Consider the following 6,312-nt stretch of genomic DNA (forward strand, 5'->3'; position numbering starts at 1 on the left):
CATCTTGTGCACACTCCAAGGGTAATTGTGGCTTTCCTCCCCATATACAGTAGTACCCCGGGTTACAAACACCTTGGGTTACAAACACTCCCGCTACAAACGCTTCGGGTTACAGACTCCGCTCACCTGGATGTAGTACCTCAGGTTAAGAACTTTACCTCAGGATGAGAACAGAAATTGTGCTCTGGTGGCGTAGTGGCAGCAGGAGGTCCCATTAGCTAAAGTGGTACCCCAGGTTAATAACAGGTTCAGGTTAAGAACAGACCTCCAGAACGAATTAAGTTCATAACCAGAGGTAACACTACATTTATGTTATGTTATGTTATGTTATGTTGTTACAGTGGTGCCCCGCTAGACGAAAATAATTCGTTCTACGAGTTTTTTCGTAGAGCGAATTATTCGTCTAGCGAAGCGGCAATGGAGTGCAGAGGTTTTCGCGCTAAAAAACAACAACATTTTGTTCGTCTTGCGAAGCAGCCCCATAGACTTTTTCGTCTTGCGGGGCAGCTTCCGCTAGACGAATGCCGTTCGTCTTGCGGGGCAGCTTCCGCTAGACGAATGCCGTTTTTCGTCTAGCGAGGCATTCGTCTAGCGGGGCACCACTGTTGTTATTAATAAATTTCAAAAGTTTACAAATTTAATACACAATATATATTTTCCAATTGTGATTCATTTATCATTTGACTTCCACACACACCCCGTAGTTTCCCCATATTTTCTAGTATTGCTGCATATTATAAGTACTGTATACCCTATCTTTTCCGCTTGTTCCCAGATACATGCTTTGCTGCTGTTCTTCATTCATATCCTACTTGAATTTTAACATGTTTTACAATAACTCTTAAGATATTCTACAAACGGTTTCGAGTCCTGCTTAAAAACTGCCTCTCCTTGACCTCTAATTTTCATGGTTAAGATTGCCAATTCGTTATACTGTATTCCATCACTCCTCCATATATTTTAAATTTAACTGAAAGCAGCCAGTAGGGCTGAAATCAGGAGCAGAGAACTGGCAAAGAAGAAGGGGCTGCTCTTAACCCCTTTGCTCCCAGCTTTTTGTATGATGAAAACAGCTTCTGCTCTCAACTTCTGCAGTGGAGGAGCAGTTTTGGAGGCTGGGTTTTTTGGGCAGGATTTTTTTTTTTTAGCAGACCTTGACCACCACTCCCACTCTCCTGCTCCTGATTTCAGCTTCCTGCAGCATGAATTTTTAAAATAAACAGGAGTTGTTGTTGTTTTATTTTATTTGCTCAGCTTCCACACGGGGGTGTAGTATAGTCCTGAACAGACATAAGAAATGTCAAGCCTCATTCTTGTTGCAACCAGGTTTGAGGGGCTACTACGGAGTGACCCCAGATTCACACAACTACCCACTGTTGAAGCAAGATTCTGGATTCCCAAACGCAGTATCTTTGTGTTTAATTTATGGAACCTCTGACCGAAGATCCAGCACAACGTCCATTCTGTGATATGATCCTCTGGTACAGCCTTTCTCAACCTTGGGTCCTCAGATGTTTTTGGCCTACAACTCCCATCATCCCTAAGTAGCAGGACCAGTGGTCAGGGATGATGGGAGTTGTAGGCCAAAAACATCTGGGGACCCAAGGTTGAGAAAGGCTGCTCTGGTATATCAGAGGTGGTATTGAACTAAGTTTGACTCAGAATAAATAGACCTACCAAAGTGAATGGCCTTAACTTAGTTGTGTTCATGGATTGAAATGGGTAAACCTTGGTTGAATACCACCAGGGCCTGCGCGTCCATTAAGGCGAACTAGGCAATTGCCTAGGGTGCCAAAATGGAGGGGGCGCTGGCCAGGCTTGGGCGGGGGGGGGGGCGGGGCGGGCTAGCAGCAGCTTCTTCGCTACAGTGGAGAAACTGCTGCTTGCCTCTCCACCACCCCCACCTCCCGCTAAAGCAGGATTTGGCGGGAGGCGCCAGAAGGTGGTTTGCCTAGGGCGCAAGAAACCCTAGCACCGGTCCTGAATACCACCCAAAATGGCAAGAAATCCACATTTTCCACCAATCATATACTTCTTAGAGAGCCACAACCAATCCCGATGCTAGCAAATACATGTTTTTTTCCTCTGCACCAGTGGGTTTCAACTAGTGTGACATGGCACCCTGGGGTGCCTTGAATGATACCGGTAGTCCGGGGTTCAACACTGACCTCTTTCCTTCTTTTCTTCTCTCCCTTCCTCTGATGTCCTCTCCCATCTCTGCCTCCCAAAGGCTTGCACTGCTGTTTGTTGCAGCTGTCCTGGCTACAAGCTCCCCAGGCGAATGGTGCCTCTGGGGCTGGCCAGGGAGTACTTCCCAGGCCCTTGAGGGCAGTGTGAGGAGGCACCTTTCTGAGGGGCAGGGTGGGCAACTCAGTGGCTGCCTGGAGGACTTCCAAGGAGAGGGGAGGGGAGGGGAGAGGAGAGGAGACTGAAGAACACGCCACAAGGGATGGTGTTCAAAAAAGGGTGAGAGGGTGCCAGCTCTGCAGGCAAGGGGTGACGTAACTGGTGCCACAGAAAGAATGTACTGTAGTTGGTCAAGGGAACCATGGACCCAAAAAGGTTGAAAACCTCTGCTCCCCACATTTGTAACATTCTCACTTCATATTTATCATTGTATACTTAAAAATCTTAGGGGTACACCTAAAGACGTGTAATGTGGAAAGTTTAATCTGAGTTTGCATCATAAATTGTCAGTGGATCCATCAAAAAGAGCTGTTGCTATATTTAAAAAAAACACCAAGTAATTAATGCTGCCATCTAGTGACAACGTGGCCTCACAACCATCGTCTCTGAAAATGAAGATCACGCACGTTTAAACCAACGTGGCTTCTCCCAAAGAATCTTGGGAACTGCAGTTTATTAAGGGTGCTGAGAATTACCGTATATAGCTCTGTCACGGAGAAACTTCAGCTCTCATGATCGTTTGGGATAGATCAAAGCTATAGAGAGAGAGGGCAGGATTCGTAATATTCACTCAAATCATATGAGACATACTAGGACAAACTGAGAATTAGGAAAATGATCCATACATAAGGTTACCACAGCCCTTTATAGTTGTCATTTGTTTCAGTCATTTTATACTGGGCAAATGAAATGAGAAAGCCATTCCATGGGGTGCTGTGAAACTGTGCCCTATTACATAGTGTGCTTAAGTATGTCTGATATATATTGTCTATTTGAGATAAAACATTTGTTTGAAAGATATTTGCAGTGCAATCCTAAGCATGTATACCGAAGTGTGCTTAGAACTGAATGTTGCCTAAAGGCCTAAGAATGCAGTAAACATGTTTAGGATCAGTCTAGGCAGGGCCAGCCCAGCCATGTTGTCCAGTTAGGATCCCCAGGGGCAGCAGATCATGATGTCGATCTTTCTTTCTCTCTCTCTCTCTCTCTCTCTCTCTCTCTCTCTCTCTCTCCCCCCCCCCCCCCGTTCCTGATGTAGATCTTCACTCACCCCTTCTTCCCTAGCAGAGAGAGGGGTCATAATTTCGGGATTCACCTCAGGTGACAAAATGTATTGGGCCAACCCTGTATCTAGGTAAGAGCTTAAGGCTTCACAGAAAAGAAGGGCTTTGTGGAGAGAAACAAACACCTGCTACGCTGGATGTTTCAGTAGCAAAGATAGGCACGGTGGAAGTAAGAAGAATTTAAAGATCCTGAGTTCTTTAAATACCTCCTAGCTATCCCTCCTGGGAATCACTGTGGTATTTTCCTCGCAGTTCCCACGCTTTCTACTTATAGCACAATCCAAAAACAGTTTTAATATGCCACTTTTTTTTTTTGTCTCTCCCCCCCTCCCTTTTTCAGTATCATGAAGTACAGTGGTACCTCAGGTTACATACGCTTCAGGTTACATACGCTTCAGGTTACATACTCCGCTAACCCAGAAATAACGCTTCAGGTTAATAACTTTGCTTCAGGATAAGAACAGAAATTGTGCTCTGGTGGCGCAGTGGCAGCGGGAGGTCCCATTAGCTAAAGTGGTGCTTCAGGTTAAGAACAGTTCCAGGTTAAGAACGGACCTCCAGAACGAATTAAGTTCTTAACCCGAGGTACCACTGTAATGGAAACAACATAAAAAGAAACACAAAACAGAAAGGTACAAGTCATTGCTTAAGCAGTAATAGTCATAAATTCTGTATTAATGCTTGCTTCCCTCCTCACCCCAAATTTACCATGCATCACTTCTGTGCAGTTCATGTCTGCAGCACACAGACAGTTACTCTTCAAAATTGATTACCAACACTATCCATAGTTTAGTCTTCCATCCACAAATAAAGGCTTTAGAAAGGTGCAGACAGCCCTTCTTTCAATGTCTAGGCATGCCATACAGCAGGTGAGGGGAACTTGTGGCCTACCAGCGGTTGCTGAACTACAACTCCCATCAACCCTAGCCATTGATCATGCTTGCTGGGGCTGGTGGGAGTTGTAGTTGCCTGTTCCCACCACCTCTGGGTAAGGCTTCCAACATCTGACGAGATGCACAAAACTCTTCTGTTGTCCTGTAGCAGCAGGCTACAAAAACAAACCCCCTCCCCTTTTGTGTGTGTGTATCTATTCTGCAGTAATTAACCCAGAATAATTGTGATTCCAAATTAAATGCTACGGAGAGAGCCACACCTTCTACCTCTACCTCCAGACCCTCCTAGTGTCCCTATTTTCCAGGGGTGATCCCAGATCTATAGAAGCCATCCCAGTTTCTGAGTTGATCCCGGAATGCATTTCCTTAGGATGTCCCTATTTTCATCAGAGAAATGTTGGAGGGTATGGAGTTATGCGGCCCTTGAGCCAAGGAGATAAGACATCTGAAGGCAGCCCTGTCTAGGAAAGTTTTTTGTAATGTTTAATTATATTTCTTAATATGTTGGAAGGTGCCCAGAGTGGCTGGGGCAACCCAGACAGCTAGGCCGGGTATAAATAATACAATTGTGGTGGACCACAAGCTTAACGTGAGTCAACAGGGTGATGCAGCAGCAGCAGCAGCAAAAAAAAGCTATTATAGGCTGCCTATGTCCTGGCCAATCTTGTTTTTGTACAATCTTGTTTGTCCTCAGTAACCAAAATTATATTATCAACATACACAAGCAGAAAAGTTGTTTTCCTTCATTTGCAAAGAATCATACAAAACAAAGTGGCACTAATAAAGAAAAGTTCCAGGATGGAAACAGAAAGCAAACTAAAAATGCTTTTGCAGTTCATCAAAACTATCCAGCAATATCAAATTATAGGAAAACTGGTGCTATTAACAGTAATCCTAGTTGGTTAATTGGTTCGGCAACTTCCATGCACATGATGTGCGATGCTAATTATTTCCCCAAAGAGTTAAATAACTAATCAGAGGCAGCTACAGTTGCAAATGGCAACAAAATATCTGTTAAAGGAAGAGGAATAGGTTTGCTCAAGTGTGTTGCAGGTAGAAATACAGTTTATAATAAAAACAAAATCGAAAATTCTTTCTAGTAGCACCTTAGAGACCAACTGAGTTCATACCAGGAACAAACTCAGTTGGTCTCTAAGGTGCTACTAGAAAGAATTTTCGATTTTGTTTTGACTATGGCAGACCAACACGGCTACCCACCTGTAACTAGTTTATAATAAAGTGAGAGCAGTAGTTTACTTGCTCGAATTAACAAATAAGAAAGTTTTGAAAATTTAAATTCTAGATTAAAATTGATTACTTAATTGAGAAGGGGTTTGTAACAAAAACAATGGGGCCTAATTTGAATAGTAGAGTACCTGTTTAGTATCTGGTGGGCAGACCAAAGCACTCTTCAGGAGAGCTATGAGAGTCAGGTGAGGGTCAGATGCCTTGTCAATCCCAGCAGGTATATAACAGGAAGTCCCCGCCTGTGGCCTGCCCACAAAAAGTTTACAAAGTCAGTTATTGCAAAAGCTTTTCAGTGTTAATTTTTATGCATTTTTTAAAATCACCATGGTATTTAACAATAATATCTTATGTCCTTTAGAGGAGAAATCATGAATTGCAGAATTTTAAATACCCATCATCATCCTTGGCTTCACTCAATTTTGTTTATAACACTCTTCCATTTCCTTCTAGTTGTGAGGGTGGGGGAAGGGGAGGGGCCTCACAAGTGGAGTAGCCTAGGGCCTCTCTTCATCTAAATCTGGCCCTGGCTGCATCAACGGTAGTATAGCATCCAAATCATGGGAAGTAATAGTACCACTCTGTTCTGCCTTGGCCAGACCACACCTGGAATACTGTGTCCAGTTCTGGGCACCACAATTTAAGAAAGATGTTGACAAGCTGGAACGTGTGCAAAGGAGGTCGACCAAGATAATCAATTGGTC

The sequence above is a fragment of the Lacerta agilis genome, chromosome 2, assembly GCF_009819535.1.
Source record: "Lacerta agilis isolate rLacAgi1 chromosome 2, rLacAgi1.pri, whole genome shotgun sequence".
In the NCBI taxonomy this organism is placed as follows: Eukaryota; Metazoa; Chordata; class Lepidosauria; order Squamata; family Lacertidae; genus Lacerta; species Lacerta agilis.